This window comes from Palaemon carinicauda, chromosome 19 (genome assembly GCF_036898095.1).
Source record: "Palaemon carinicauda isolate YSFRI2023 chromosome 19, ASM3689809v2, whole genome shotgun sequence".
Lineage (NCBI taxonomy): Eukaryota > Metazoa > Arthropoda > Malacostraca > Decapoda > Palaemonidae > Palaemon > Palaemon carinicauda.
This window is the reverse complement of record NC_090743.1, coordinates 101,313,354-101,325,853: the sequence shown is the minus strand read 5'-3', so window position 1 is coordinate 101,325,853 and position 12,500 is coordinate 101,313,354.

Sequence of the window (12,500 nt, the reverse complement as noted above, 5' to 3'; positions counted from 1 at the left end):
AATGAAAAATGGAAAGGGAAGTACAATAAATTATCATTACTATATGCTTCTCCTAAATACTACCTTTGAATAAAATAAAATAAAAAAATCTCCTTTCTGTCTTAAACTTCAACGAATCGACTATTTCAACTCCCAACATTATCCAGTCTTCCTGTTTTCGATTCACGGCCAACGAAAGTTGTTATAATCAAGGATGCTAGTAAGGCATCTAGTGAAATCTCCTTTCTTATTCACAAAGAACTGTCACCCTTTTATCCGCATGTTCCCCGTGGACCCGAAATCATATGATACGCGGAGTTTTGAAATTCAAGAAAGCGCGCCTCTCTCCGCATAAACTTTTGTGTTTAGACTCGTCTTCTTACATGAATAAGGAGATGCCAGCTCAGTCGGGGGTTGATGGGGAGGGGGAGAGGAATGTCCAAATGGGAACGATGAATATCAAAGTTTTTGAATAATCAGTGTAACTAACGTGATTTATCTTTATATTCCATTTTTCGAATCGCTTACTTGGTATCTACGGCAGGTTGGCAAAATTCCACACGCTGTTTGTATTTATTTATTTTTATGTTTGTTTTTGTGTGTGCGTATATGTGTGTATTAAAAGTGCATCTATTTACACAGTTTAAATTCAAAGTATTTAACCTTATCTGTTAGATAGCTCTACGCATATTGTACTTAGGTTGTGATATGATTACAAGCATTTGAGATTATGCAAGTATTTTATTCCTGATGTTATACGTAAATTTTACAGAAAAGCAACAATTTCTATATTTCCATCTAAAAACTTTACTTCTTATTCGTAAATTTAATTTTTAGTGAAAGTTCATCTAATCCCCATTTTCTAATGACATTTTCAATATAAGTTTTCTAATCGATATTTTCAAATGAATATCTGTACAACTAAATATATTAAACTTACTACACAATTCCCTAAAAAACTATAGAGATAAATTGTAAATTCTTTTGACAAAGGAAACTTTATTATTCAATATTGTGTCGGAGACCTTTCATCTTGTTAACTCTCAGCCTGTTATTTTGTTATTTGAGTTCTAAGCCTCCCTTGACGATAAGATATTTCGTCATGCAATGGGACTGAAAGTCCTCAAATACGCGTTTGTTTTGAATTTTAGAAATAAGCTTAACATGTTGCGTGTACAACATAAACAATATTATATACTAGTGTACGAAACCTGTCAAAAATGACGGCGAAATATTTAGATATGCGCACGTGCACACGCACCCCATCTCATCTGGGTATGACTACTCCCTCTCCCCTTACCCGAGAGACGGGGAGAGCTGAGTGTGACCGAATATAATATATATATATATATATATATATATATATATATATATATGTATGTATGTATGTATGTATGTATGTATATATATATATATATATATATATATATATATATATATATATATATATATTATATATATATATATATATATATATATATATATAGAGAGAGAGAGAGAGAGAGAGAGAGAGAGAGAGAGAGAGAGAGAGAGAGAGAGAGAGAGAGAGAGAGAGAGAGATTGTGGACTACATTTATTACGGTGACAAATAACTCAACTTTGCGAAAACCATCTTTCCCATCATCAAGGCTAAAATATCACCATTAGCAATAATTGATAAACTGATCGGTCAAGTCAATTGAATTCAAACTATAAGTTAAGAATCATAATTAACAACCAAATTGAAATAAAATCAATTATATTATTACTAGGATAAAAGTAAAGATGCTATAACTAAAATAAACACTTATAGAAATAAAAAGGAACAAGAGAATTCACAGAACATAAAATGACAAGCGCGAAACTTATTCAGAAAGGTAAAATCCTAGACAAAAAAAAAAAAAAAAAAAAAAAAAAGTTGTGGACTTAACGTCAGATTATTTTTTACATGGTGGTTATAAGATGATGTGGCTAAGATCTGTTTAACAATATGTAAAGGACTAAAAGTAGGGGAGTGACTTGGAGTTTGTGATATTTGTTTAATGAAAAGCGACCCGAGTTAAGGTAGAAAATAGATATTAGGTGATTGGGCTAGTTTTTATTTTTTTTTTAATTAGAATAATTACTGGGTTACTTACTTTAATAAGTGCGATTAAATGCGGAGAATTTTTTTTCAATGTACAGTTGAACACAGGAATTCCTGGCATACCTCTCTGTGATGTGCACTCTGTCATTCCTATGCTGTGCGGCGAGTTCCTATGCGTGACCCTACCAACCACCTCTGCCATCTCTTCCTGTTATCAGTTTGGTTACTCGCTGAGCAGTAAGGTTGTGAAGTCCTTCATACTTGAGGATGTTAGTCATGAATTTTCAGGAGGAATTTCTGCCCTCTATGCGGTTATATTTTTGTCGTCTTAATTTCTAGCCAGTTTACCAATTTTTTCTGACCTCAGGAGATTTTTAGCAATATTCGGAAACTTCATAATTGTAATGATCTGGAAAAGGCCCGAGGGCTGCTTTAAAATATTTACCATGAATCTTATCGTCAAAATCTCACTTACGTACTTTCCTTTACTTTGTTATTATGAAATAGTATTTCATAAAGATGGTGTGGTGATTGCGATTAAGAAAATGCTTAGTATTCTTTCTGATCACAGTAAATTTAGAGAAATTGTCTCTAAAATTCAATCCAATTTCATTAAGTAGAATGTAAAATAAAATGAACCTAACCCTAAAACAAGGCACTAGAAGAGTTGGAAGACCCAGGCCTACATGACCGAGGACCATGAAGCGTGAAGTAGACGATGATGAATGGAGAACTATTGATTTGAAAGCTCATGATATAGACGACTTTGCCAGTCGACTATGAGGTCCTTTGCGTTAATAGACGTAGGAAATGATGACGATGATGATGACAATTTAATGACTTTATATATATATATATATATATATGTATATATATATGTATATATGTATATATATGTATATATATGTATATATATATATATATATGTATATATATACATATATATACATATATATATATATATATATATATATATATATATATATATATATGTATATACAGTAGATATATATATATATGAATAAAAAAAAATATATATATATATGTTTATATATATACAGTAGATATATATATATATATATATATATTATATATATATATATATATATATATATATATATATATATTATATACTTGAAGAAACGTTCCGCTCCTGGTACAATCTAAAGTTCATCTTTCAGTATCTTATAATTGCCGAAGGTTCGCAAGCCATGGTATTACGACCCAAACTGGTGTCATACAATTCTTCTAATTTTGGAGTTGAAGTATTTACATCTCCTTTTAAGTTAATTAACATCCAATCCACACATACACCTTGCAAAAATTACCTCGCTCAACTGTTCCTTCACATTTTGCTGAACAGATCTTTGCCGCGTCATCTTTTCACCACTGTGTAAATAATCTGATGGCGAACCCCTCCTCTAACTCCTTATATTTTAGTCTAGGATTTCACCTTATTCGGTAAGTTTCGTGGTTGTCTTTTTAAGCCTTTGTTCTTATGTTATTTTTGTGAAGAATCTCCCTCTATTTCATGTTATTTCTATATATTTTAATTACCCTATCTGCATTTTTCAACTTAATTCATATTATGTTAGATTTTATTTGTTTGGTTATATGTTATGATTCTTGCATCGTAAGTTAAATTCAATTAATTTATTTGATTAGCCTAACAATTTTTTTAAATTTTGATGTTTTGTCCCTGGTGATGGGAGAGATCGTTTTTTTGAAAGCTTGCTTGCTCTCCGTAATAAATATAGTATTTTGAATTTTCTACTTTCAATCGCCTTTCTAGTAGAAATAAATCTTAATGAAAGCGAAAATAACATATCTCTCATTAGAGGAAGCTCCTCTGGAAGATGATAGCCTTCAGGTACCAGGTAAGCATTTTTGGAAGTTGCTAGTTGACTCACGTTGGCAAGTCCGTGGTGTTGTCCTGGTCTGGAGTCTATTAGTCCACCTAGCTGTAAATAGACTCTAGGTCTGCTGGTATCAAGAGGGACTGCTTGAGTTTGGAACACCATTATTGTAGACGTGCTGAGAAATGGGAAAGTTCCAGCTTAACATTTCCGTTTTTCGATAATAGCTCGGATTGCTGTTTCCACGATGTTAATTTAAATGAGAGTGATAGTATGTCCCTTATTGAATAAGAAGTCAAAAATGAAATCGGTTTGAAATAAAAAAAAAGACTGGCTAATTTTATTACCTCGAACATTTGAAAGCAAACGTTCGAATATTCAAATGTAGAATGAGATTGAAGTTGCTTAGGTCAATTTGAGACATTTAAGAAACCCTTAATTTTAATGTGGCCATGAAAAAGTCCTGGTGTCTAAATTCATAATACTGCATTAATATGCATATATACAAACATACATACATATATATATATATATATATATATATATATATATATATATATATATATATGTTTATATATATATATATATATATATATATATATATATATATATTATATATATGTATATATATACATATATATATATATATATATATATATATATATATATATATATACAGTATATAATATATATACACGTGTGTGTGTGTAACCCCTCCTGGGGTGAGGTATCACCATATGTGAACCTCTTGTAGTGCACCCTAGGCTTGAGTAAAGGGTCTTTAAATCATCTTTGCCATCTTTTTAGCCTCTACTTAACCCACGGTACCTTTCTTTTATCCTTTTAGTACGACTTGGTAATAAAAGACCTCACAGACCACAGTACTGCATCATGTATCCTAAATCACACGAGTCAAAATTACACTGGTGGTTCCTACCACTTTACACGTTAACAATAAATGGAACAGCGTCAGAGCTCTCTTATAACTCTTCATGTTTAATTCAAGCCAAGTTTCCTCTCGAGGAGTCCGCAGATACCCACACTCGAGGCTCTGACCCTTGGGTTGTTGACCTAAAGTTTCGACAAGGTACACTTTGGCATTCGCTCTCTTTGGAAACTTCGTTGATTACACTTTAGAAGTTTAGTGATAATTGCTGCCCCTATCTCTCTCTCTCTCTCTCTCTCTCTCTCTCTCTCTCTCTCTCTCTCTCTGGTATATTAAGATATATGTAACTTGTAATGATGTCACGTTTACACTAAACTTACCTGAGTTCAGTTATTTAAATTTGATGCTTGTTGGTCTTTTCATTGACTTTGGGATCAGCATATTCCGTCATGAAAATGTTTAAACACACACACTCTCTCTCTCTCTCTCTCTCTCTCTCTCTCTCTCTCTCTCTCTCTCTCTCTCTCTCTCTCTCTCTCTCTCAATAGAATGAAAAAAAATTCCGAATTGATTCTTTTTTAGGCCTTATGTATCTTACAGTTCTCTCCCACTTATTCCTTCTAATGTGGAAATGCCATTATTTCATAAAGTACTGTATTATAGCCAACTTCATACATAAAAAATAAAAAAATATATTTTGGCCTTTTTCCAAACTTCTCCGTCGCCGTTCCATGGAATTCCGTCCTTGGATCTTAGCAGCAGATTTTGCCGAATCACAAATTCATCGGATGACGTCTTGACATTTTCTTTTAAGACTTCTTTTTGCTCCACATTTCAGGAATTAGAAGAACATTATTAAATAATATATTGGGAATAAGTCTCTCTTTGAGGATTGTATCGCTGGATCGGATATGAGTTTCTCCGAATTTTCTTTTCTCTACATTTGCTAATTGTCTTCATCGTCCATTACCTGGTACGCTACGATGAACAGAATACTATAACATACAGATCTCGCATTGATAGGGCACCAAATATACTGAGGGCTTTAGAAATTTCTGTCATAAGTAATGCGTTCTGATTTAATCCTTTCTTGATTAGGCGCTAATCATGAGGTGAAAGGAAGTTTGAATTTAACAAAGAAATATTCTCATAGGTAAAAATGAACACTCCTTTAGCTGATGTTATTTGGTTTATTTCTTGTTGAACTCTTTAAACTCTCTTAAAACCTTTGTGGTGTAATCCATATCCTTTTCCGATCTTTGTCTTTTATTTATTTAATAATTATAGCTGACATAAGCATTTAGTGTCCCTTATTTTCCATCATTTAACGTATTCGTTTTTATCGGCATTACTCTAATTATATTTTTTTACTTCCAGGGACTTTATTATTTATTCCTCCGTTAGGTTCGAGTCCCGGTCAAACTAGTTAGTTCCTTTGGTCGTTGCAATCTCACAATCCTTGTGAGCTAAGGATAGGGGATTTGGGGGAGCCTATAGGTCTATCTACTGAGTCATCAGCAGCTATTGTCTGTCCTTCTTGGTTCAAGCTTGAATGGAGAGATGGCTTAGTCAGTCTCTAGGACATTGTCCTGCTTGCTAGGACAATGTCACTGTCCCTGCCATTCACGAGTGGCCTTTAAAGCTTAGGCAATATATTGATCATCTCCACTTTATATTCGGCTTAGTGATTCCAGCTGGTTGGAAAGTTTGCTATCGCTTCGTCACATGATCAAACAAACATTAACGATTCACAGAAGGAGTTTGTTACCTCCTGTCACAGGTGGGCTGGAAAGCCACTGCGACCTAGAGAAGTGGTAAGGAGACATCTGGCAACTTGAGAAAATAACATGAATTTGCACTGCTTGGCAAAAAAAGAACGTTTACTAAATGACATACAGATGTTAAGTAATTGTATTTTCATTCTATAGGTAATGTTTACTGTAGAATAAGAAGCTCCGAAATCATGTAGTTAAGGGGGTTAAAAACCTTTGTCTCGCTGTCGGTTCATTAAAAAAAAATTGACTCTGATGTGTACCAAAATCCAGGAAGTCAACTGTACCTTTCTCTGATAGTTTTTTGTGGCTTGTGTTTGACTTTTTTTTTTTTTTTTTTTTTTTTTTTGGCGGCATGTTAATCCCCAGTCGGATATGAGAGGCCGAGGCCATCGTTTCCACTGTAGATGGTATTGCTTCCCGATTTTGATTTTACATAAGGTAAAGGAATCTAAAAGTCACTTCATTTATGTTGTGTTTTAATTAGGTTCCCTACACTTTCTTTCCCCCTCCCCCTCGCTTCATTTATTATGTCTTTCACTTTTTTCATCCGTGTCTTTCCAATTAGGTGTCCAACTCTTGTAACATTAACTTAACCATTTTTACATCTCGCAGAAGAACAAACTATTATAATTGTGATGATCATTATCTCGCCAAGGAATAGAAAAGAAGACAAAACTACTCCCTTTGGATTTGAAATGCTAATTAATTAAGTACCAGACAAATACTAAATTTACTCATATCTCGTCACAATAATGCGATATTATTATTATTATTATTATTATTATTATTATTATTATTGTCGTTGTTGTTGTTGGTGTTCTTGTTATTATTATTATTATTGTTGTTGTTGTTGTTGTTCTTATTATTATTATTATTGTTATTATTATTATTTTCATTATTATATATTGTTATTATTATTATTGTTGTTGTTGTTGTTGTTGTTGTTGTTGTTGTTGTTGTTGTTTTTGTTGTTGTTATTTTCATCAAGAAGTTACCAAATCCAATTTCTCCCCGCATTTGCTCACACAGGCGTATGACACAATTCTATAGCATATATTATAAATGATATGTTGAAGCTATTTTCCAGACATTTCTGTTGATGGCAGGGTTTCCTTTCCCTTGTCATGTTGATATTGAGTGACGTTTATGTTGGATATTCCAGAGGTTTTTCCGTTTCGATTTTTTTCGACTTATCGCGCGGGTACTGGTCATTCGAAACCTTCAGAGTTTACATTTTATGTAACGATTGGTTTTGTCATAGATTGAGTTTACACTGTTGAAAATTTGCCGTAAAAAACGTTAAAAATTCTGGAGTAAATGTTGCCAGGCATTTACCGTTTTCAAAATGGATATATTGACGTATGTGAGTGTTGTTACGGTTACCAACCTGTAAAAGATATTAACAAAGTACGGTAAAAATTACTGTCGACCGTATTTTCGACTGTATTTTACTGAAATACGGCTGAGAACAGTACATTTTGACGGATAATTTCGGATTAAAATTATGGGTTTTTTTAACAGTGTTGGTAAGAATTTATCCAGCTTCTATTATCTTTGTTTTTCACTGTTTTTGAGACTGCTGGTTGGTTTTGTTATATGTTCCCATTGTTTTGTGATAGAAATAGACACCGCTTTTGGGTTTGCAGATGAAAAAAAACACTGAAGACTGCATTCCGTTTAGTGAATATTACTTTACTTGTGTTGGAAGAGTTCTCAATTTTTAGGCTGTTTATGGTTTTTCATATTATTATTATTATTATTATTATTATTGTTGTTGTTGTTGTTGTTGTTGTTGTTGTTATTTTCGTGATTATTATTATTATTATTATTATTATTATTATTATTCCCTCTTATTTGATTGTTACAGGAGTTGAATGGAAAAAAAGTAGAAATAGTGCCAATGAGCTTGTATATACTGTCCAACCCCTTAAAAGATATTTGATCTCTATAGGCGGAGTCCGCTATATATGGGCCATGCTGGGGTCCGCTGGAGATGAAATTTTTAAACATGCTGAATACATTTCAGTATAGTATATGAACACGTCGACTCTGGACAAAAACTCTACAGTTAATTCCAGGACGCGTGGAGAAAAATAGATTAAAGAATGGAACAGAATCTAGAATATTGGGTAAATCAATATTGAATTTGTCTTTGGTAGCAAGAACAAAAAAAAAAAATATCCCTTGTATCTCATACTACCGTGAATGATGCAGTTCGATATCTCTGCCATTAACGCAGGAATGGAAACGAATCCCGTGATGCACGCAAAGAAACATAAATTATATATCGCGAAAACTACCAATTCAAGCACGATACAAGTCCACGTTAGCGAACTTGCCTTTTCGTGGTGCAAACGTGGATACAACGTGTTTTGTATGGCTTTGCATAAACGTGAAATTCTTAAACATGAGATTCATCCTTACATTTACTGCAGGAAGATGTAAAGAGGAGCTTTTCTTATTGTGATGCAAACGCTTCGAAAGGATTGTTCCTAGTGAACGATACTTCGGTCGATGATATGAGAAACTCTTTGCGAATATGAAATCATAAAGGTTTTCTGCTTGATACACATTCATGGCTAATTATGTTTGACAGAGAGAACGTTCAGTGGTACACAATCATTGCAAAGTATATCTTTTAAAGAGAACGTTGAGTGATATACATTTATAGCAACATATATTAATTATCTAAAGACAACATTCGGTGCACAATATATTTATTACTTAAGGAACATATAAAATTGTTTATATATATATATATATATATCTATATATATATATATATATATATATATACATATATATATATATATATATATATATATATATACATACACAGTTTATTATAAACACACACAGTTTTGCCATTAAGGAGATCAAAACTCTGAGTACAGTAGCATGAAATAAACCCGTCGCTTTATGTAAACACGGAAAAAACGTCCCTGCAAACGTCACATTGAGTAAACACACTCCGTGTTCGTGTGTATGGAAACCTCCACTAGCAGCATTACACGCGCACACGCGCTCTTTATCCATCTTGGATTATGAATAATGCAAGCGGCGACACATATAGGATTATCCCCCCTAATGGATAACGCTGGTGCTGTAGCGCCGCTGTTGTTTGCAGCATCTGCTGCATTTAGTAACACAGAAATCCCATCAGGCTTAATAGCCAGCGCTGAGATTTTAACTCGTGTCACAGAGACGCTCGGTGAATATGCACTGGGTCGTTCTATATGTTTTATGCTCGACGTCTTGCAGACAAAAGGGGAAAGGATTATGCGTGTGCGCCTCTGTTGGCTTGGCTTTGATTTTCACAGTCGGGTTTGTATTTATGTTCTGTCTCTCAGAAATTGGATTGTAAGCGTCGTATGGACAGAAACGGGCTATAGACAGACAATTGAATGACCTCGTTATCATCGCAAAAATTATAGGCATTTATTAAGAATAGGTAGATGAGGAATAGTTTTATTAAAGAAAACACAATGAGTTCACATGGACATAGAAAATTGAACGCATTCACTGACTGAACCTTTGGCGTTGTAGTTATCCTTTTCATTCATGTAGACGGATTGATAGTTTCCCTGGAGGATCTTCCTGTTCAGTCATCAGCAGCCATTGCCTGGCTGTCCTTCGTCTTAGCTTTGGTCTTCTTCCCAGCTTCGGTGGAAAGGGAATTATGCGCTGAACATATAGTCGGTATTTTAGACACTGTACTGTCAGTAGCTCCTGCCCCTCATGAGCGATCTATATATATATAGATATATATATATATATATATATATATATATATATATATATATATATATATATCTATATATATATGTGTGTGTGTGTGTGTGTGCGTGTGTGTATGTATAAAGAGGGGGGCGGGGAGAGACCTTATTTTAACCTCCAGCTTGTGTATTGACATTGGGACAGTGTGAAAAGGACACAAATTCTTGCCCTGCTTAAAAGAAAAACCTCATTCGATAGAACGACAGACAGATGTGAATGACCTAACTCCGTTTCTCAGTGTTGTGAGTTCAAGATTGGTAAAACCCTTTCTGTTCTGATACTCTGCGTTCATTGATTTCATTTCAATGTCGTCAAGTGCCTTCGAGTTTCTGATTTTATTGCTCTCTCTCTCTCTCTCTCTCTCTCTCTCTCTCTCTCTCTCTCTCTCTCTCTCTCTCTCTCTCTCTCTCTCTCTCTCTCGCTCTCTCTCTCTCTCTCTCGCTTTGATTAGATATATAGAATTTTTTTCTTTGTATCCTTTTCACTTTTTCAGGTTAATTATATTAATCAAATAGAGAATATAAGGAAATTCTCTCTCTCTCTCTCTCTCTCTCTCTCTCTCTCTCTCTCTCTCTCTCTCTCTCTCTCTCTCACGCTGTGATTAGATATATAGAATTTTTTCTTTGTATCCTTTTCACTTGAACTTTCTCAGGTTAATTATGTTAATCAAGCTGAGAATATAAGGAAATTCTCTCTCTCTCTCTCTCTCTCTCTCTCTCTCTCTCTCTCTCTCTCTCTCTCTCTCTCTCTGAAAAGATGAGGACTTGCCTCTCAACGTTAAGAGCCTAATTTCTCAGATATCTCGTGACGGAACATATTGATTGTCTTATCATTTCCCGTTCCTGACTGTTTCCTTCTTCTTCTTCTTCTTCTTCTTCTTCTTCTTAAGAATATCAAAGATAATAAATGCATTGTGATTCTGTACTCATTATTAGTTTTAATTTCCTTAGATATGTATATTTTAATTATTACTATCTTAGAAATCTTAGTTAAAATAATACGTCTGGGTATTTGATGTCCATATTAGATTTCAATGTTATTTATTTTAATTAACGTTTCGATATTAATTTGGTATAGAAAATAACTCGCTGGATCATTTATATTATTTGATAGTTTGTGATATTTCTTCAATCTTAGAGTACAGAAGGCCCCCCCTAACTTAGGAACAAATAAGTTCCAAGAATCTGGTTTATATGTCGATTGTTAAATTTTATGTAGAATAAGCTTAACCTAACTCCCATGCCTACAACGTTTAGCTGCAAAAGTCGAGAAATAGGTTTTTAATTTGAAATAAAAATGTTATGTTCATAGCTCTGTCTATCACCAGTGTAACTCAAAAAGTTACATATGAATTTTTATGAAAATTACTGGATATATCAGAAATGGGCTGACTTAGAAGTAATTAGACTGTAATTGGGCCCGGATATTTACCTCTGACAATGAAGTTGGGAGGAGGTTATGTTTTTGTCCCTTTTTGTCCATTTCTTTATGAATAGCTTCTATACCTATAATCTTAAGAATTGCTTAATCGATCACAGGATGAAACTGATTCGTTGCAATAGCCAAATGATACTAGAATAACGGATAAATTTGTTAATTGGTAATCAAGAGATTACTGAATTTGAAGAAAACTTAATTCAACTTATAGATCGTAACAGTTTTAGAAAATTTAAGTATAAATTTCGCTCCTGATCCGTATTGATGGCTGCTGTAGCTGCAAATATATATATATATATATATATATGTATACACATAATATACATACACACATACATGTAAAACAACAACAAATGTACCCGTTTTGAGTCCACTGCAGTACAAAAGCCTCGGATATGACAAATTATTTCTGGGGTTTGGCCAGTTTTCATCACCATGCTGACCAGTGCTGATTGGTGACTGGGAAAGATTTTCGTCTGATCGCTCACAGCAAGCCATCATAGTAAAGGTGGCACTAGCCCTGACTAGTACAGTTTTACTCATTCACAAACCCTTTCACCCCGTTAAGATATCCCTACTCAGAGAGAGAGAGAGAGAGAGAGAGAGAGAGAGAGAGAGAGATATTGTCAATTTATTGACGTTCAGCTAAACTAAGGTTTTATTATCGAAAGTCAATCGGGTTAGTCAGACAGAGTGATGGATATGCATTTACCAATATGTTGAAT